The sequence below is a fragment of the Panthera pardus genome, unplaced genomic scaffold (genome assembly GCF_024362965.1).
Source record: "Panthera pardus isolate Hobbes unplaced genomic scaffold, ASM2436296v1 HiC_scaffold_13, whole genome shotgun sequence".
Lineage (NCBI taxonomy): Eukaryota > Metazoa > Chordata > Mammalia > Carnivora > Felidae > Panthera > Panthera pardus.
Window position 1 is genome coordinate 203,563,348 of NW_026526688.1, and position 22,500 is coordinate 203,585,847.

General features: G+C 44.3%; 1 long non-coding RNA gene across 2 annotated transcripts in view; it reads left to right on the forward strand.

Moving 5' to 3' along the window:
* Positions 1-15,243, forward strand: part of LOC109269770 (uncharacterized) — a 77,807-nt gene extending 62,564 nt beyond the window's left edge. Inside the window, exons 3-4 of one of the 2 annotated variants that reach the window (XR_002081257.2) lie at positions 4,492-4,605; positions 14,703-15,243. This is a non-coding gene — a long non-coding RNA (uncharacterized LOC109269770). Of the gene's footprint in view, positions 1-4,491; positions 4,606-12,893; positions 13,304-14,702 lie in introns of those variants that run through there. The other variant, XR_008421886.1, reaches the window with a different exon arrangement.
* Positions 15,244-22,500: the final 7,257 nt, after the last annotated feature.

The following is a 22,500-nucleotide window of genomic DNA, read 5'->3' on the forward strand; positions in this document are numbered from 1 at the left end:
GACCACTTCTTTTTTTTTTTTTTTTTAATTTTTTTTTTTAACGTTTATTTACTTTTGAGACAGAGAGAGAGCATGAACAGGGGAGGGTCAGAGAGAGGGGGAGACACAGAATCCGAAACAGGCTCCAGGCTCCGAGCTGTCAGCACAGAGCCCGACGCGGGGCTCAAACTCACGGAGTGAGAGATCGTGACCTGAGCCGAAGTCGGCTGCTCAACCGACTGAGCCACCCAGGCGCCCCTTGACCACTTCTAAGACTATAACAGTTTAACTCCCCCTCCTGCCTTTTATACTATGGTTGTACTATATTTGAATTCTACTATACCTTGAAGGATACAAAACATTATGATATGGTTTTAGACTGTCAGTGTTCATTTTAACTTAACTGATACTCTTTCCATTGCTTTTTATTCCCTCCTTCATCTCTGTGTTTCCATATGGAGTTCTTTTTCTTCTGTCTTTAGCATTTCTAATAGTGCAGGTATTCAGGTAACAAATTTCTTACTTTTTGTTTGTCTGAAATGTTTTTATTTTACCTTTACTTCTGAGGAATATTTTTGTTAAATATAGATTTCTAGTTTGGCAGGTTTATTTTTAGCATGTTGATAATTTCATTCCATTTTTTTTCTATTTCCCATTATTTCTGTTAAGAAGTCACTGTTACACTGTTGCTTCTTTGAAAGTAATCAATTTTTTGTAACTATTTGTAAAAATTCCTCTTTGTCTTTGGTTTTCAGCCATTTTATGTTATGTTTACCTGTGGTTTTCTTTCTATTTGTCTTGTTCATGGTTTTTAGTATTCCTTTTATCAATGGTTTGATGTCTTTCATCAACTTTGGAAACTTCTCAGTCATTCTCCCTTTAAATACTGCTTCCTACTCTCGTTCTGGGACTGTGGTTATACAATAGCTATGTTAGAACTTTTCACCATGTTCCGTGTACCTCTTTTGCTCTTTTCTGTATTTTCCATATTTTTTCTCTATGTACCTCAGGCTAGATATTTTGTCTAATCTTTAATTCTGGTGGCTGTCCTCCATTCAATCATCTTCTCAACAGGTATGACTAATAGGCTATTTAAGCGAAATCCTATTTGAGTAAACTTTCGAGTTCTTAATGTTATTTGTTGTATTTTTCAGACCCACAACTTTCCATTTCATTATTTTTTACAGTTTTCAGTTCTTTACTCAAATTTTCAATTTGTCATCTAATATCATGAACATATTAATCACAACTATTCTAATGTCTGTAACTGAAAATCACAATATCTCTGTCTCCCATAGATCTGTTTCTTTTGTTCCTCTCCTGGTTTTTGGTCATTTTATCTTGTTTCACAGAATGCCAGGCAATTTTCTGTTGAAAAGCGTGAATGAACATGCAAAGTCACCTGTAGCTATGAATAGTGTTATCTTCCTCAAAAGATGATTTGCTTTTGCTTTTGGCAATTAGACAGGGGCAGACTACCTTCATCCGACCAACGGTTGTCCACTGGGAATATGGGTCTCAATTTTTGTGAAAGCCAGTAAATTTCTGGATCATCTTTTCCCCTAGACTAGCAAGGATCCTCTTTCTTGATAAGCCCTGAACTTCAACTTATTCTCTGGTCCCATAGACTTCTGAAAGCTGTCCTCAGCTTTTCGACCATCATTTGAAAACCAGCAAATTCCTCAAGGGAGAATGCGATATCAAACATCAGGCTTATATTTCTGCACTTCCCTCTCTCTGCAGTCATGGCCTTTCAATTTCTTACTGCCTTGGGATTTTTCCTTACTGCTGTCTCTTGCCTTCAATTAGGCGCTTTTTAATATTTTCTCCAATTTTTAGAGCTGTTCTACATGGGAAAGTTGATGCACAACATGCTTACAACTTTCTCTGTAAGTGGAGAACTCTCCAGAATACTTAAAATTTGCTCTTATGCTTTTTGCCCTTAAGAATTGTACCTATTCTGGAGCACCTGGGTGGCTCAGTAAGCTAAGAGTCCAATTTTGGCTCACGTCATGACCTCATGGGTCTGCAAGTTCAAGCCTCGCATCAAGCTCTGTGCTGACAGCGCAGAGCCTGGATCCTACTTCAGATTCTGTATCTCCCTCCCTCTCTCCCTCTGCCCCTCCTCTGCTCATGCTGTGTCTGTCTGTCTCTCTCAAAAATAAGTAGACATTAAAAAAAAAAGAATCATACCTATTCTTCATTCATTTGCTCAGTAAATCCTTATTGAATGTTTACTGCATTCTAGTCACTGTTTTAGGTGCCAGTGTAAACACTCATATTCTTTTGTTTTTCTTTTGATTACTTATAAATCAATATTTATATCTTCCTTCTGATAAAACGTGTAATTTAGCATGTCCTTCTGTCCCCTTAATCTCTGCTTCCCACTCTACTGCTGTGTTAATATTGTCTACAGTTTTTGTCCTGTGCAGTTGTGTTTCTCTTTTATTTGATCTAAGCTTTTTTGAAAAAATAGCCAACGATGTATTTTGCCGAAATAGGATATTCCTCTCACTTCCCATATATCTCACAACAACTCCTGAGGTTGTTGTTTTTGTTGTTGTTGTTACTGGAACACTTCTTCCAAGAGTTTCGTCTGAAGATCTTTGTTTGGCAAGCTCTTCACACCCTTTAGATGTTCTGTCAAGTTCAGTTTCCCGAAGAAGTCCTTTCTGTAAGTCTTCCACCTGCTCCAGTCTGGACTGATTGCTCTCTCTGCCTGGTGCACATCTGAGAACCTGGGGCTTCTCCTCACCGTCATCGGGGTCCCCTTTTTTGGATCTCCATTCCCTGTTTCCCTTTTCTGGGTTACTCCATTGTCTTAGGGAGCATATTCTCATATGGCTCCCTCAAAATGGTAGATAGGTTAATTTTAAGAGGCCATACATGTCTGAAAATGTCTCACATTTGGTTGATAATTTGGCTGGAGATAGAATTCTGTGTTAGAGATGGTTGTCCTCGAATACTTTGAAGTTTTTTCCTTCATCTGCTGGAACATTTTCTTAATCAGTCTTTTCCAAAGACCATCTTTTACAATAAGAGGTCATCATTTACAACTCTCTGCCAATTAATTTATTGTTTTAATAACATGAATGATTTTCTATGAACATATAAATTACCTAAAGGGATCCAAGAGAAGGCTGAAAGCCCGAAAGACCAATAACCTTCTAGAGGAAACAAGGAAAAGAAAGAAGCGTACTTCCACAAACACCAAGAGAGCAGCTAGGCCAAGAAGTGCTTTCAGACCTCCGGGAAAGAGACGTTTCCTGTGGTTGAAGCTGCTCCTGAGTCCAAGAACATGGAACAGGTCCACGCTCTACAGCTGGCAAAGCCCCCATGATCAAGGGAGCGTTGTCTCAGGAAGGCAGACTGGCTTGCTAGTGGGAAACAGAGCAAAGACCGTCGTCATCTCCCGTCCCCATCTGTTCTGCCGGCACCCATCCCATAACCACAGTCCTGAGAGAAGCCCACCTCTGCAAAGTAGGGTGCCTCTGGTCTCCCAGCCCCTCTCCTGCTCTTCCTGCACCCTCCAGTCACGGTCACTGAGACGAGAGCTGTGTCGTCCTCTGGTGCATGTTCTCACAGACCTGGGACAGAAGTGACGCATCACAGCTGCCTCCCCTGCTCAGTGCCTCACCCGCCTCAGGTTTCACTTCTGTCTTCCTGGTGTTTGCTGGGCTCTTTCCAGCTTGGAGATAATTCTCTTTCCCCAAAGAAGCAAAAAAGCAATGGAGCCTGAGACCCTGGGCCCTCCGTGTCTGTGGCTTCCAGCAGGCCACGAACTGTGCTAGGGCAACATTTGAAACACCTTGACCCAGACAGTCTGGCTCAGGGGGTCTGGAGGTGGAGGTGGAGAAACTTCAGATGCTCCTTCGATGATTCTGAAGCTCTCAGGTTCTTTGTCACAGGCCATTCCCTGTCCTTTGGAAAGCTTCAGCTTGGGGGCCACCTACAATTACCATCGGCTCCCAGAGACCCCTCACTGGACACAGGCCACGTGTCTGGGCCACAGTTCAAAAGAAGCACAACCAGGGGTCAACTTAGAAGGGGCCTTGGTGTATCTCGAAATGCCCGTGCTGGAGTTCATTGCTTTCCAGGGCCAGACTGATCTCCCTCTGCTCCTGGGCTGGGTGCTGCCCACCTTTGCTGGCCATGCTGTGGGGTCTAGGCTGCAGGCCTGTCCCAGCACCCCTGCTGGAGCCAGTGAGGCTCTCCAACCTCCTTTTCCTCGTGAGATTTCGATTTATCTGCCCTGCTTCCTTTCTCGTTGTGAGCGTCCTGTGCTCCTGAGCACAGGGCCTTTCCTCCTCAACCCTCTGCTCAGTCTCTGCCAGGGCATTTCTAGGCCTGATTACGACTGCACCCCTACCTCTCAGCTGCCTAGAGGTGGCCTCCAGCATAGATGGCCAAGTCAAGCATGGGTCCAATGAAGGATTTAGGTAAAATCACACTTACATCATTTTTATACAAATGATTTTTTTTGTATAATTCCATTTTTCCATTTCTCGCCAGCTGAACGGGAATCTAGATTTGGCTTCATTAAGTTGGAGAACCTCTGACCTTTTGCGTGCCCTGGCCCCTGGGTACCCACCGTGACTCTGCCCATCTGTTGCTAGTGGGCCAAAGGTATGTCTCTGTCGCACTTTGTTCCTCATCCAACATCCAAAGCTCTGCTTCCATGTAGCTTTGTCTTCCTCAGGCCGCCAGAGAGCCACTCCTATTCATTTGTTCTCTCTGTCTCTCGTGCACACACTGTTGATTCCCATAACTTCATATTTTTGTGTTTTGTTTTCAAAATTTGTGTCTCAATGTATACACATCTTCAATATTTTATGGCTCATATGTTTGGCCCACAAAATCCCTAGAACCTGTAAATGTTACCTTATATGGAAAAAGGATCTTGGCAGCATGATTAAGTTAACGATTCTGAGTTGAGAAGATTATTCTGAATTATCGGAGCAGGCTCTATAAATACCACCACAGCACCCTAATAAGAGGGAGGTGGAGGGAGGACACATAGAGAGGCCATGTGACTGCAGGGCCGAGATGGGAGTGAGGTGGCCACAAGCCAAGAGATGCCAGCAGCCACCAGAAGCTGGAAGAAGCAAAGAATAGAGTCTCCCCCTAGAGAATCAGCAGAAGTGGGGCCTGCTGACCTCTGGATTTGGGCTCAATGATAGGGATTTCAAACTTCTGATCTCCAGAAATATGAGGGAATAAACATACCTTTTTAAAAACAATTTTTTTAATGTTTATTTATTTTTGAGAGAGAGAGAGAGAGAGAGAGAGACAGTGGGGGAGGGGCAGAGAGAGAGGGAGACAGAATCTGAAGCAGGCTCCAGGCTCCGAGCTTCTAGCACAGAGCCTGATGTGGGGCTCAAATTCACAAACCGCGAGCTCATAACCTGAGCCGAAGTTGGACGCTTAACTGACTGAGCCACCCAGGCGCCCCAACATACCTTTTTTTAAGCTACCAAATTTGTGGTAATTTGTTATAGCAGCCATAGGAAACTAATACATAAACCAACCTCTCAAAAATTCTTTCAAGCTCTAATGTGTTCGTTTATGGAACATCTGCTCTGTCTCTGCTTATTAGTGGCCACTTCAGCAGGTAAATGCAACTTGTGAAATTTTATACTTTTCTTGTCCTGGGATGCAAGGTGACATCGTGCAGGTGATGTTATTCCTGTCATTGTATCTAAGCACAACAATGTGGAGGCAGAGAAACTTGCCCTTCACAAAGGTCCTGAACTCTCCCCAAACCTGGACTTGGTGATGGGAGATGTAGTGTGTGGTTCTCCAGGGGGTAGAACTTACATTATAAACTGGGAGACCGAGGGGCTCCTGGGCAGCTCAGTCGGTTAACCGTCCGACTCTCGGTTTGGGCTCAGGTCATGATCTCACAGTTCATGGGATGGAGCCCTGCATCAGGCTCTGTGCTGATAGTGTGGGGTCAGCTTGGGATTCTCTCTCCCTCTCTCTCTGTCTGCCCCTCCCCTACTCACACTCTCTCTCTTGCTTTCTCAAAATAAATAAATGAACTTTTAAAAATTAAAAATTAAATTAAAAAAAAAAACCAACAACTGGGAGACCAAAACTAATCAGATGAAAATCTGCACGGCTATATCAATGTCAAGACAAGGAATATTACTAGGCACAGAGAGGGACGTGTCACGGAGAAAAATCAGTCCCACGTAGAGTGTGCCTAAGAAGAAAGCTTCAAATACATGAAGCGAGCCTGACAGAACTGAAAGGAAAAACAGACAAACCACAAATAGGGCTGGAGATTTCAACACTACTTTCTCAATAATTGACAAGAACAAGTACAGGGAAAATCAGAAAGTGTGTAGACCTAGATAACGTTACCCACCACCGACAACAGAACAGGGTGTTCTGTAAGTGCACAGTGCAGCGTGCGTCAGGACACAAGTCTTGGCCGCAATACAGGTCTCAAGAAATTTAGAAGAACTGAAATCACAGTGAATGTGTTCTATAATAGTGGAATTAAATTAATTAAGAACAAATGTATATATATATATATATATGGGGGTTTCTAAGTATTTGGAAAATGAAGCATATATTTCTAAATAACACATGGGTCAAAGAGAAAGGTCACAAGGGATATTAGAAAATGTTTTGAGGTCGGGGCTCCTGGCTGGCTCAGTTAGTGGAGCATGTGACTCTCGGAGTTGTGAGGCTGAGCCCCGTGTTGGGCGTAGAGACTACTAAAAAGAATAAATTAAAATAAAATATTGTTTTTAATTTTTTTTATTTAAAAAATTTTTTCTTTAATGTTTATTTATTTTTGAGAGAGACAGAGACAGAGAATGAACAGGGGAGGGGCAGAGAGAGGGAGACACAGAATCCGAAACAGGCTCCAGGCTCTGACCTGTCAGCCCAGAGCCCGACGCGGGGCTCAAACCCATGAACCACGAGATCATGACCCGAGCCAAAGTTGGACGCTTAACCGACTGAGCCACACAGGCGCCCCAAAATAAAATATTTTGAAAATACATGTGAGATGCAGCTGATGTACTCAGAAATGTGCAACACTAAATACTTATATTAGAAAATAAGAAAGTCAACAATAAATGACCAAAGCTTCTAAGCTTCTACTTTCAAAGGCTAGAAAAATAAAAGCAACTTAAGCCTTTAGTAAGTAGAAGAAAGATAGGAGGTGCAGATATCAGCATAATAGAAAACAGAAAAATAGAGGAAATCAAAGAAACCCAAAGCAGGATTTTTGAAAAGATGAATAAAACTGATAGGCCTGGGGCACCTAAGTGGCTCAGTCAGTTAAGTGTCCAATTTCAGCTCAGGCCACTATCTCACAGTTTGTGAGTTCAAGCCCCACTACAGGCTCTCTGCTGTCAGCATAGAGCCTGCCTCAGGTCCTCTGTCCCCCTCTCTGTCAGTCCCTCCCCCCACACGTTCTCTCTCTTTCTCTGTCTCTCTCTCTCTCTCAAAATAAATAAACTTTTTAAAAACTTTATTTTAAAAAAACTGATAAATACCTAGTGAGACTCATTAAAAAATTTTAAAAAGCAGCAATATCAAGAATGAAAAGGGGCTCATCAGCCTTAAATCTGCAGACATTAAAAGAATAACAGCAGAATGAAATTAACAACTTTATCTCCATAAATTTGAGAACTCAAATTTCTTGGAAGATACAAATTACCAAAACTGATAAAATATGAAACAATTTGAAAGCTTTTCATCTATTAAAAAAGTTGAATTTGTAATAAAAACCTTCCCAATGCTATATGACTTCACTAGTAAAATCTATCAAACATTTAAGAAAGTAGTTCCATCCTTTACACATACTTTCAGAAAAGATAAGAGTGAATATTTCTCTTCTTATGAGGCCAGAATTACCTTGATACTAAAAAAAGACATTGCACAAAGAGCAAACTGCTGACCAATATGCCTCGTGACCATAGATGCCAAAATCCTTCACCATATTAGCAAATCAAATCTAGCAGTATAGAAAAAGGGCAATACTCCTTGACCACTCGGGCTTTATCCAAGAAATGCACAGTTAGCTTAACACTCAAAAATTAATCAATGTAATTAATCATGTTAAGAGAATAAAGGAGAAAAACCATGTAATTATCTCAATAGATGCAGAAATGAATTTGACAAAATTTAAGAGCTATTTATTATAAAATTTTCAGTGAGCCAGAAATAGAAAAGGGATTTCCTTAACATGATTAAGGGCACATATGAAAAACCTATAGCTAACATTTTAGTTAATGGTGAAAAACTCAGCTCTTTTTCCAAAGAATAGGAACAAGGCAAGAATGTCTACTTCCGTGCTTCTATTCAACATCGTGCTGGAGGTTCTAGCCAGTGCAGTAAAGCAGAAGTAGACAATAATAAAAATAAAGGGGATGCAGCTTGAAAAGAAAGAAGTAAACTATCTTTATTTGCAGACAGCACCATCATGCACACAGAATATCCTAAGAGGTCTACAAACGATGCTACTACGAGAACCAATGAAAATAGTTAGGAAGGGCATAGGAAACAAAGTTAACGTATACAAATCAATGCCATTTACCACCCTGTCAAACTACCACCAGCATTTTTCACAGAGCTAGAACAAACAATTCTAAAATTTGTATGGAAACACAAAAGGCCCTGAATAGCCAAAGCAATCCTGAAAAAGAAAAACAAAATTGGAGGCCTTGTGATTCTGGATTTCAAGCTATATTACAAAGCTGTAGTCATCAAGACAACATGATACTGGCACAAAGACAGATCAATGGAACAGAATAGAAAACCCAGATGTGGACCCACAACTATATGGTCAACTAATCTCTGACAAAGCAGGAAACAATATCCAATGGAAAAAAGACAGTCTCCTCAACAAATGATGTTGGGAAAACTGGACGGCAACATGCAGAAAAATGAAACCAGATCACTTTCTTACACCATACACAAAAATAACTTCAAAATGGGTGAAAGACCTAAATGTGAGACAGGAAACCATCACAATCCTAGAGGAGAACACAGACAACAACCTCTTTGACCTCGGCCGCAGCAACATCTTACTAGACACATCACCGAAGGCAAGGGAAACAAAAGTAAACATGAACTATTGGGACCTCATCAAGATAAAAAGCTTCTGCACGGTGAAGGAAACAATCAACAAAACTAAAAGTCACCTGCAGAATGGGAGGCGATATTTGCAAATGACATCTGATGAAGGGTTAGTATTCAAAAGCTAGAACTTATCAAACTCAACACCCAAAAAAACAACCCAGTTAATGAGCAGAAGACATGAATAGACACTTTTCCAAAGAAGACATCCAGATGGCCAGCAGACACATGAAAAGATGCTCAACATCACTCATCATCCGGGAAATACAAATCAAACCCAGGATGAACTACCACCTCACCCCTGTCAGAATGGCTAAAATGAACAACACAAGAAACAACAGTTGTTGGCAAGGATGTGGGGAAAGGAGAACCCTCTTGCACTGCTGGTGGGAATGCAAACTGGTGCAGCCACTCCAGAGAACAGTATGGAGGTTCCTCAAAAAACTAAAAATAGAGCTACCCTCTGACCCAGCATTTGCACTATTAGGTATTCACCCAAAGGATATAAAAATACAGATTCAGTGGGGCACATTCACCCCACTGTTGATAGCAGCATTATTAACAATAGCCAAACTATGGAGAGAGCCCAAAAGTTCATCAACTGATGAATGGATAAAGAAGATATATAGAAAAATATAGATAGATAAATATATATATACATACATTGTGTATATATATTTATATACACACACAATGGAATATATATATAGTATATATATTGTATGTATACATACATATACGTATACATATTATATATATACATATACAACAGAATACTACTCAGTCATCAAAAAGGATGAAATCTTGCCATTTGCAAAGACATGGATGGAGCTAGAATGTATTCTGCTAAGCAAAATAAGTCAATCAAAGAAAGACAAATACCATATGATTTCACTCATGTGGAATTTAAGAAACAAAACAGATGAACATATGGGGAGGGGGGAAAGGAGAGAGGGAAACAAACCACAAGAGACTCTTAATGATAGAGAACAAACTGAGGGTTGATGCAGAGAGTAGGGGGGTGGGTAGGGGGTAGGCTAGATGGGGGATGGGTATTAAGGAGGGCACTTGCTGTGATGAGCAGTGGGTATGTGATGAGTCAGTGAATTCTACTCCTAAAACCAGTATTTCACTGTTTGTTGGCTAACTAAAATTTAAATTTAAAAACATCAATGGCATTTACATATAATACAATAAACAATTGAAAAAATTTTAAGTAAAACAATACAATTACAATAGGATCCAAAAGCATTAAATACTCAGATAAATTTAACAAAATACGTGTCTGGCGTGCACGCTGAAAACTACAAGCATTGCTGAGAGGAATTAAAGGAGATCTTGGGGCATCTGGGTGGCTCAGTTGGTTAAGCATCCGACTCTTGGTCTCAGCTCAGGTCACGATTTCACGGTTGGTGAGTTTGAGCCCTGCATCGGACTCTGCACCGACATCTCGGCACCTACTTGGGGTTCTGTCTCTCCCTCTCTCTGTGCTTCCCCACTTGCACTCTCTCTCTCAAAACAAATTAACTTAAAAAAAAAAAAAAAAGGAGATCTAGACAATGGAGAAACATATACTATGATCATAGATTGGAAGACAATACTATTAAGATACCAGTTTTCCCCAAATCAACCTATAAATTCAACGTGATCCCATGATTCCAGTCAAAATCCTAGCAGGATTTTCTTGCAGAAATTAACAAACTTATTCTAAAGTTTATATGGAAATAATGAAAAGGATTTTGAAAAGGAAGAACAATTTTGAAGAATTTTACCTGATTTCAGAACTTGCTGTAAAGCCATAGTAATCAGGGGCGCCTGAGTGGCTTAGTCGGCTAAGCGTCTGACTTCAGCTCAGGTCATGATCTCACGGTTCATGAGTTCGAGTCCCGCATCCAGCTCTGGGCTGACAGCTCAGAGCCTGGAGCCCGCTTTGGATTCTGTGCCTCCCTCTATCTGCCCCTCTGCTGCTTGCACTCTGTCTCTTGCATTGTCTCAAAAATAAATAAACATTTAAAAAAGCCACAGTAATCAAAACAGTGTGCTGTTAGTATAAGGATAGATCCATAGATCATTAGAACAGAAGAAAATCCAGAAACAGACCCTTACATACATGATTAATTCACTTTCAGCAGAGGTGCTAATGTAATCAGGTAGGGGTGGAGGATAATTTTCCCAAATGATGCTGGAGCAGTTGGACGTCCACTTTGAAAAAATGAGCTTTGACCCATACCTCACACCACACACACAAATCGACTCAAAATGGATCAGAGACCTAAACATCAAAGTTAAGACTGTAGACATCCTAGAAAGAACACATAAGAGAAAATCCTTTCATCTTCGGGACAAAGATTTCATAGACAGGACACCGGAAATACCAATAGATGATGAAAACCCGAGCAACAGACTGGGAAAAAATACAATACACATCTCTGGCAACAGACGACTGTCCAATGCAAACAAAACTCTTGCAACTCAATGATAGGAAGACAAGTAACCCCCCAAAGATTTAAGCAGACCCTTCATAAAATAAATGCCAATAAGCACAGGAAAATATGTTCAATATCACTAGTTATCACAGAAATGCAAATTAAAACCACAATTAGATACCTCCCCATACCCAAAAGAATGGCTTAAACTAAAAAGACCAGTAATCTGTGTTGGCAATGATGTGAAGCAACCACAACTCTCATATATTGCAGTTGGAAATATAAAATTATAAACCATTTAGAAAAAAATAATCCTTTTCTTATAAAGTAAACATATGTTTAGCATACAACCTGGCAATTCCACCCTTAGGTATTTATCCAAGAGAAATAAAAATACATGTGTAAAAAAAGACTTGTGCCAAAGTTCCTACTAGCTTTATTTATAGTAGTCGTAACAAAAAAATCTATATATCTATCAACAGATGATTGATACACAAATCGTATCATATCCTTACATTGGAAAACTGTCAGCAATGAAAGGAATGAACTAAGGATATACACAGCAATGTAAGTCTCAAAAATATTATGCTAACTGGCACAAAAATAGACACGTCGATCAGTGGAACAGGGTAGAGAGCCCAGAAAAAAACCCACGCTTATGTGTCAATTAATCTATGACAAAGCAGGAAAGAATCTCCAGTGGGAAAAAGGGCGGTCTCTTCAACAAATGGTGTTGGGAAGACCGGACAGATGCATGCAAAAGGATGGAACTGGACCACTTTCTTACACCATACGCAAAAACTCAACATGGATTAAAGACCTAAATGTGACACCTGAAACCATATAACTCCTATAAGAAAATGCAAGCGGGGCGCCTGGGTGGCTCAGTCAGTTAAGCGTCCGACTTCAGCCAGGTCACGATCTCGCGGTCTGTGAGTTCGAGCCCCGCGTCGGGCTCTGGGCTGATGGCTCGGAGCCTGGAGCCTGTTTCCGATTCTGTCTCCCTCTCTCTCTGCCCCTCCCCTGTTCATGCTCTGTCTCTCTCTGTCCCAAAAATAAATAAAAAACGTTGAAAAAAAATTAAAAAAAAAAAAAAAAAAAGAAAATGCAAGCAATAATCTCTTGGACATTAGCCTTAGCAACATATTTATGGATATGTCTCCTGAGGCAAGGGAAACAAAAGCAAAAATAAACTACTGGGACTGTATCAAAATAAAAATCTTTTGCACAGGAAAGGAAACCATCAACAAAACAAAAAAGCAACCTACTGAATGGGAGAAAATATTTGCAAATAATATATCTGATAAGAGGTTACTATCCAAAATGTAAAAGTAACTTGTACAACTCAACACCAAAAAATATCAATAATAATCCAATTTTTTTAAATAGGCAGGGGACCTGAATAGACATTTTTCCAAAGAAGACGTACAGATGGCCAACAGACACCTGAAAAAATGTTCAACATCCTTCGTCATCAGGGAAATGCAAACCAGAATCACAACGAACTATCATCTCACCTGTCGGAATGGCTAAAAAAAAAAAAAGACAAGAAATAAGGTGTGTGGGCGAGGATGCGGAGGCAAAGGGAAGCCTCGTGCGTTGTGGGAATGTGAGGTGGTGTAGCCACCGTGGAAAACAGTATGGAGGTTCTCAAAAATTGAAAGCAGAAATACCATACGATCAGTTATTCTGCTACTGGGTATTTACCAAAACAAAAGGAAAAGACTAATTTGAAAAGACATATGCCCCCCATGTTCATTGCAGCACTATTTATAATAGCCAAGGTATGGAAACACCCTAAGCGCCTATCGATGGATGAATGGACAAAGATGTGGTGTGTGTGTGTGTGTGTGTGTGTGTGTGTGTGTGTGTATAATAGAGTATTACTCAACCATAAAAAAAGAATGAGATTTTGTCATGTGTGACAACATGGATGGGTCTAGGTGGTAAGTGAAATAAGTCAGAGAAAGACAAATACCATATGATTTCATTTATGTATGGAATCTAAAAAATAAATGAACAAACACAAAACTAGAAACAGATGCATAAATACGTCCCCTTCCAGAGGGGACGTGGGTGAGGGGATGCATGAAATAGATGAAGGGGATCAAGAGGTACTAACTCCCAGTGATAAAATGAACGAGTCACGGGATGAAGAGTACAGCACAAGGACCGTAGCCGATAAGACCGTAATACTGCTATCTGGGGACAGATGGTGACCACACTCACTGTGGCGAGCACTGAGTAATGCATAGAGTTATCGAATCACTGTGTTGTGCACCTGAAACTACTATAACGCTGTATGTGAACTATACTTCAGTAATAAAAAACTCTTAGAAGTATGTTAAGCTAAGTAAAAGAAGCCGGACACAAAAGAGTACTTACTGTATGCTTCCATTCATATAAGATAGGAGGCAAATCTAATCTACAATGGCAGTAATTGGATTTCTACCTCACTGGGGCTGCAGAATTGGGGGTGGTTTGACCTCAGAGGGGCACGAGGGAATGTTCTGGAATTATAGAAATGTTCTGTGTCTTGATTGTGCTGGTGGTTTTATACGTGTGTGCATTTTCAACATTTTTTTTTAATTTTTTTTTTAACGTTTATTTATTTTTGAGACAGAGAGAGACAGAGCATGAACAGGGGAGGGGTAGAGAGAGAGGGAGACACAGAATCTGAAACAGGCTCCAGGCTCTGAGCGGTCATCACAGAGCCCGACGCGGGGCCCGAACTCACAGACCGCAAGATCACAACCTGAGCCGAAGTCGGACGCTTAACCGACCAAGCCACCCAGGCACCCCTCAAAATTTTTTTTAATGTTTGTCTATTTTTGAGGGAAAGAGGGAAACGGAGCGTGAGTGGGGGAGGGACAGACAGAGACAGAGACAGAGGGAGACAGAATCCGAAGCAGGCTCCAGGCTCCGAGCTGTCAGCCCAGAGCCGGACACGCGGCTCGAACTCACGAGCTGTGAGATCATGACCCGAGCCGAGTCGGACGCTTAACCGACTGAGCCACCCAGGCGCCCCATATGTGTTTTTTTAAAGCATTGAACTGTACACTTAAAACGGGTGCAATTTATCACATGTGGCCGATACTTCAATAAAACTAATTTTTAGAAACCAGTAAAAGAAAACACCAAGAGAACTGGCACTCTCTCCCAGCCACAGTGACCTGCCCTTCTCGGGTTCTCTTTCAGCCTGACACCGCGAAACAGTCCTCGTACTTTGTGTTAGGCCACTTCAGACACTTCTGCGCCTGGCAGGGTCAGCAGACCCAGGGTCCCGTGGGCAGACGAGCTGACTACCCCCTCACCCAACAAGCAGGTGCGAAAGCAGAATCACCCCGTTGCCACCCCGTGGCCGGGCAGCCAGCAGGAGGCCACAGACTGAACTTGCCTCATGTCTCCCGGACACTTTCATTCTTTCGTGAGAAACTTTGCTTTTGTTTCCTCAATTTTTTAAAGTTCTTTGTACCTTAGGGGTGTTAGTCCTTCATCCCTGATGTGACAAATATTTTCTCCTAGTTTGTTGTTCGTCTGTTGACTCTGCCTGTGGTATCTTACGCAGTACAGAAGATGCGGTGTTTCGGTCGTTGGCGGTGGTGACCTGTCAGTCTTCCCTCTCACTGCCTCTGGACTTAAGTCCTTACATCCAGGTTACAAGGAGTTTGCCATGTTTCCTGGTGCCTTTCCCAAACGGCTCTCCAGCTGTCCCAGCACCACGTACCAGGAGGCCCGTCTTTGCTCCCGTGGATTTCTACATGCCACCCAGCCTGTGCCCGAACTCTCCGTCCTCCTCTGGCTCTGTGTCCCTCCGTGCACCTGTAGCACACCGCTGCACAGTAGAGGGCCCGCCGCCCGTGTCAGCGCCTGAGTGGCCACGTGCCCCCAGCTCTCCTGTTTCTGTGCATTCGTTTCCCATGTGAACGTCGGTTTCCCACATGGGCTCGCGGCTGGTTCCGTGGAAAAGCTTGTTGGTATTTTTACTGAGATCGCATTAAGTCCACAGGTTAGCGTAGGGAGAGCTGGCATCTTGGTAATGTTGGCACATTTCAGTCAAGAACAAATGAGGTCCTCTCTTCCATTGTGTCTTCTTGCTATGATTGTTGGTGTATATGAAAGCTGTTGACTTGCTATGCTCATTTTACTTCCTGCTACTTTATGAATTATTTTATCGTTGATCTCTAGGAATTTCCAGAATATTACCTTGTCATCTGCAGCTACAGATAGTTTTCTTAAATTTTTCCAATTCTTATGCCTCTGATCATTTGGCTAATACTTCCAGAACAACGTTAAATAGTATTGGCAGTAGTGAGCACTCTTGCCTTGCTTCTGACCTTAGTAAGAATGCCTCTGGTGTCTCCCCTTTAGTGAGATGCCAGCCCTAGCCTTGGGGTGTAGGGGTCATAATTTTAAGGAAGTATCCCGCTATTCCTATTTTCTCAAGGGTTTTTAGTAGGAGTGGGTATTGAATTTTGTCATAGGATTTTTCAACAACTATATAGACAACCATGTAATTTTCTCCTTACTCCTATTAATGTGGTGAGTTCTATTAACAGATATCCTAACATTGAACCAACTTTACTTTCCTGGTGTAAACTCTGCTTGGCCACAGGTACTGTTTTCTCAGTGTAGTGTTGGACTCCATTTGCCAAGATTCTATTTAGGATTATTACATCAATCAATATTCATAGGAGATGGCGTCTGTGATTTTCCTTTATTATACTCTCTGTCATGTTTTAGTATAACCTTTATACTTAATGAAAGACATTTTTCTTCATCTTCTATGCTCGGAAGCAATTTATACAGCATGGGGACTATCTGGTCTCTGAGGTTTGATAGAATTCCCCTTTACTACCACCCAGGTCAGTGGGTTTTGTGGGGTAGTTCCTTCATCGTTTTCTCTGTTTCTTCTTTGGCCATTCTTCTGCGGTCTGTCTCGCTTTTGTCTCTACTCGGTCCAATTTTTATAATTGTGCTTTCTTCAGAAATGTCCGTGTCACGTAAGCTTTTACATTTATTTGCATAGAATTCTGCAAAATAAGATGCTTTTAACTTCTTGCATGTCTGTGTTTTCCCTTATTGTGTTTCTTCTTTTGTGTATCTGTGCTTGCTTCCTTTTGATTAAACCAGCTAATGGTTTGTCCATTTTATTTTTCACAGAAACGAGGATTTTTATTTATTAATTTGATCTAGTGTTTTGCTGTTTTCTACTGCATTAATTTCTGTTTCTGCCTTTATTCTAGCTTTATGGTTTCCCTCCTATGTGACCTTTCGATTTGCTTTGTTGTTCTTTTCTTGTCTTTTGAGTTGAAAACCTCATTCATATGCAGCTGGCCCTCAACACAGGTTTGAGCTGCATGGGCCCACGTACGTGTGGATTGTTTTGCTACAGGATAGGACTAGAGATGTATTTTCTCTTCCTGATGATTTTCCTCATAACACTTTCTTTTCTCTGGCTTACGGTATTGTGAGAATAGCTTCTATGACAAAGACACACACAAAATATGTGTTCATTGACTGGGTCATCAGTAAGGCTTTCTGTCAGCAGGAGGCTCTCAATTGTTAAGTTTGGGGGAAGAGTCAGGAGTTATATGTGGATTTTCAGCTGTGTGTGTGTATGGGGGGGGGGGGTCACCACACTAACCCCCATATTGTTGAAGGGTCAATTGTACTTTTATTCTTTCAGTTATTAATATAGGTGTTTAGAGCTATGACATTTCCTCACCGCTTTAAATGTAATCCACTGGGCCTGACATACAGTGTTTTCATTAGAAGTGAATGTAATTTCTGTTTGTATTTTTCTTCACCCAGAAGTTGTCTGAAAGAAGTGTTTTTTGTTTTATTTCTAGGCAGATGGGGTTCGTGTTTTTTATTTCTTTGGTTTGGTTTGGATTATAATTTTAGTTTTCTTGCGCTGTAATCAGAATGTTATTTTAATATTTCTGCTTTGTGCAACCTTTTGATGTTTTCTGTGTGTCCTAATGTATGATGGGTTATTGTGAATATACCGTGTGTGCTCCAGAAGACCGTATACTCTCTATGATCAGACAGTGGCTTTGACGTATGTCCACAATATCTATTTATTGGTTGTGCTGTTTGGATCTTGTCACACTTTGGGAAGAAGCAGGCTCTGAGAGTTTAATGCTGCTTCATCAGACAACTTTCTGACTCTGGACAGCACTGACGTTCCCTCAGAGAACAAGGGAGAGGGGCTCGTGCAGACACGAGGGGAGAATTCATCTCCCTGCCACGGAGACCCTTTGTTCATTCAAGGAAAGGCAGCAAAACGGGGCAAGCTTCCAGTGTGAGAACATCGGGCAGACGTGTGGTCAGTCACGTAGGAGAGCCACCTCGCATTTGCAGTGTGACCGTGGCACCAGGACGTAAGTGACTCGCCCACGATGGGTCCGGAATGCGCCTCACGCCGGCCCGCCCAGCCCCCAGCCCGGGCTCTGCACGCCACTGCGTCTGCTGGACCCCACACCCGCAGAGCTCACCCTCGCGCTTCTCCCTCGCTCCGCGGTCCCTTCTCGGCTGGTCTTGGCCACTACAGTGGCCGTCTGTTCCCGGGTGACACACTGATGGCCACTCGGTGTTTGCGGGGCTCCAGGGCGGTGGTCTCACCTGAGCTGCACCGGGGGGCACACCAGCAACCCTCAGCTCTTGCCGCATGGGTCCCCACGCTACCGCAAGGTGGCTTGGCTCTTGACAGCCAGCAGGAAGATGCTACACGCTGACGTCTGTGATCAGGTCACATACCCGTGACCTCCACTGAGCCTGGTGAGAGGCAGGGGCAGGTCTGCCCACCCTCCAGGGCAGGGGTCACACGAGGGCGTGAAGACCAGCAGGCGGGACCGTGAAGGCCCCTTGAGGATCTGTCTGCTACACACCCCTTTCTGAACTTGGGGCCCCGGGCTGCACGCGGCCCTCCACAAGCCCCCACGGCCCACTGTCCCAAGGAGTCCCGTGACACGGGAGCTCTGCCAGTGCTGCCCACGACTGGGCACACGAGGAATACTGAACAAATCCATGAGCTGGGTCGTCTTCGGACCCTACTTGTGAAAACATTTTGTGTACACAGTTTTTCAGAAACTTTGCTTTAAAGAACTGAACTCGGGGAGCCTGGGTGGCTCATCGGTTGGGCGACCGACATCCGCTCGGGTCATGATCTCGCGGTCTGTGAGTTCGAGCCCCACATTGGGCTCTGTGCTGACAGCTCGGAGCCTGGAGCCCGCTTCGGATTCTGTGTCTCCCTCTCTCTGCTCCTCCCCCACTCACGTTTTGTCTCTCTCTATCAAAAAATGAATAAACGTTAAAAACAAAAATTGAAAGAACTGAACTCAGTGGGTGATAGCGGGATGACTCAGACTCCCTTCATCTGTCTCCTCCTCTTGGCCTCCCTGTGCTGTGCTCCTGAACCTCCCTGGGTCACTATTGGGGGTGGGGGCAGGGGGGGCGGGCGAGAGGCAGAATTCCACCAAATTACATTAGATTCTGGTGCCTCGCATCGTGCCCCAGAATCACATGTCACAGACACAATAGCTTTGGCTCCGCTTCGCTGGCAGGCAGCCTGGGCTGGAGGCCTAACCCCATCCCCTCCTGGCTCTGGGACCTTCTCCAAGGCCCTCCACCTCTCTGTGCCCCAGGCACCTCCTAGTCAGCGAGGAGGTAGGCTTGTTGGATGGTGCCTGGGACCAGCCGCGCCACCCTCAGCGCCTGCCCCTGAGGGGCACTGTCCAGCGTGCCCTGGGGTGCGCCACCAAGGGCCTGGCAGCTCCGTGCGGTGGTGGGGTCGCAGGGAGAGGGCCGGGCGTGAGTGAGTGTGGCGAGCACCCCGCGCAGTGTCACGCACATGGCAGGATGCGCTCAGAGTCCGTCTTCACTCTGGCACCTTCTGGAATATTCGCCTCATTTTTTGCTGGAGAGGAAAAGAGCTCCAGTTTGTAAATAAGCAGTGAGTCATTAGCCATGATGTTGGTGAAAAGAGTAATTTGGCTGCTTTTAGCCCTGTCGGTGACAGGGCTCCCACCCCAAGCCTCCACTTCTGCTGTTGGGCCGTCACCGGCCAGCTTGACGGAGATCACCGCGTCTGCCGATGTCTGCGCACGGCGTGCTGTCCTCCTCGTGTGGAGCCAGAGTCCCGGTGGGCAAACCTGTCGGGTCTCCTGGGCTGCTGGGAACCTTCTGGAAATGCATCCCAGAGGCTTCCAACCAGAGGCAATGACAGGTTTATGCACAAAGGTGCCGCTGAGGGTCTGGAAACTGCTGCCCTGCATGCCGGGGGCACAGGACAGAGGCGCTGCCTGAGTTGGCATGATCAGCATGAGGACCACGGTGACAGTCGAGCGGCAGGACTGTGACATGAGCAGAGAAGGTGCCCAGGGGGGACGCCAGGTCGCAGCAGCCTCGCTGTGGCCTGCAGGTGGGGCCACCTGGTCCCCGCACCTCCCTCAGACTCTGCGGGGGGCACCGTCCCTGCCTGAACTGGTGGTGGGTGACCACAGAGCAGCTGTTCCCCGGGGACCCGGCCCAAGGGCTGACCCGCGGGCTCCTCTTTCAGCCACCTACCAACTACCAGTGCGCCCCAGCGCCGTCCTGCCGACAGCCCCTCTGCACCCATCAGGACCCGCTTCCTCCAAGAAGCCACTCCTGACTCCTCCTGTCTTGCTCTGAGCTCCCACTACTCCTAGAGTCCGTTTAACCCTGATTCTCCACAGGTTCCGCACTCAAGTTCGCCCCCACATCCAGGCACGTGTGGTCAGCAGGCCCCCCCGAGTGTGGAGTGTGCCGTGGGCCGGGCTCCAACTGGCCACAGGAGGACTTAGGGGCAGGTGCAGTGCCTGCTCCCAAGGGCTGACATTTGTCACAAGAGACGCACAAGCAGGCCCGTGAGGGCAGCACTGAGTTTCTGGTGCCGAGTAGGGCCGGCAGTGGCGGGCAGACCGCCAGAGCAGAGCTGGGAAGGCCGCGTAGTTTGCCGGGTCTGCTCCAGAAAGAGCAGCGGGCACTCCTGGAGGCCCACTGTGTCTCTGAGCTCAGACAAGAGTGGGAAACTGTTAGCAAATCCGCGAGGGGTTGAAAGAGCACTTGGAGACAAGGGAGTGATCATCCTAAAGTTACAGATGTAGTGCATGCACGATGTCGTTAGCCATCTGTGGGAAGAGTCACCCCATTCAGATGGGATTTCAGATGGGGAGTGACTCATGCTCCCACCGAGGGCCTTTGCTCGAGGGGCCGGGCCCGCACTCGGTCACAACTCGCACAGCAGAAACCTGACCGAGGGGACCCAAGCATGGAGGCCAGTTGTGTGAAAGGGGCTGGCCTACATGAAGCGTGGAACACAAGCCCTCACGGAGTCGAGGGTCATCCTGCCTGGGGGCCTTGGAGTGTGACAGGCCCCCTGGAAGGGCACGTGGGCAAGAACCCAGAGAACTGACTGGACCTCCTGTCTCCATCCGAGTCTCTGTGTCTTCTTCCTGTGCAGTTCCTGCATTATTAGCTCCTCCTGTGAAGAAGCTTTCTTCATGTACAGGGACCTTGGCCAACCTCTGCCCTTCAAATATTCCCAACAGTTCTGCTTGATAAAGGAAAAGAATTCTTTCTGAGCCATATGTACTGAGAAGGAGAAGTGTGACTTCTGTAATGGCCGAGTGGCTCCCATCCGACTACCTCCCATGGGTATTGACTATAAATTATGGGGAAAATATAATAAACAACCACCTAAAGGTAGTGGAACATGACCTTTGGGAGGAATGGTTTAGGGTGAGGTCCCTTTTTGTAACTCTTCGCCTGAAGACAGGCCTCAGTGTTACAGGTGGCTAAAATTCCAGCAGAAATGCATAGTCTTACTTGCTTGAGGAAACACAGGACAGAGTTTGAAGCAACTGGAGAATCTGGAAAGTGAGAGAGAAATCTCAGAAAAAAGAGAGCCAAAGGAGAACACTAAATTCCAGATATGAACTCTGCCCAAACCTCTAGCTGCCCCCTAACTGTGCGTAAGAAGGGGCAGACTTCGGACAGCCAACTAAGTCTGAAAGGACTGACCTGAGGTTTCAGCTGCTTCCCACTGCACAGGGACAAAGTCTGAAGTTTGGCTTTAGCCAAATTAACTACCTCCGTTAAAAGAAAGAAAGAGGAAGGAAGGAAGGGGGGAAAGGAAGGAAGGAAGGAAAGAAAGAAAGAAAGAAAGAAAGAAAGAAAAAGAAAGAAAGAAAGAAAAAAGAAAGAGAAAGAAAAAAAAGGAAAATCACTGGGGCGCCTGCTTGGCTGAGTCAGTTGAGCATCCAACTCTTGATTTTGGTTCAGGTCATGACCCCAGGGTCATGGGATTGAGCCCTGCATCAGGCTCCACACTGACCATGGAGCCTTCTTAAGATTCTCTCTCTCTCTCCTTCTGCCCCTCTCCCCCATTCATGCTCACTCTCTCTCTCTTCCTCAAATAAAAGAAAAAAAGAAATTCAGTACTCCTAAAAAAGCATAATAGAATCCAGAGTGTCTAAAACATTCCATTCACAATATCCAGGATATAATACAAAATTAATAAACCTATGAAGAAATAGGATAACTTGATCCATACTCAAAAGAAAAGGGAATCATGCAAGCAAATCCTGAGATGACCCAGATGTTAGAATCTGTGGACAAGGATTTTAAAGCCACTGTTATAACTGTGCTGAAGGATGTAAAGGAGAACATGCTCATAATGAGTGAAAAAATAGGAATCTCAGAAAATAAAAAGAACCAAATGGAAATTCTAAAACCGGAAACTGCAGTATCAGAAATAAAACATCCACTGACGAGGCTTAACAGCAGATTAGACATGAGGAAGGACTTAGCTGAGAAGACTCAGGGTCCCACTGGCCAGACCTGCCTGAGGCGTCCAGCCGCCATTTGACTCCTTCCTGAAAGCCAATGGGGTTTCCACTAGGCCGCCATAGCCGAGGGGCAGCGATTGGAATGTCATAGAAAGAAAGAATTCGACATGGATTATTTCAGT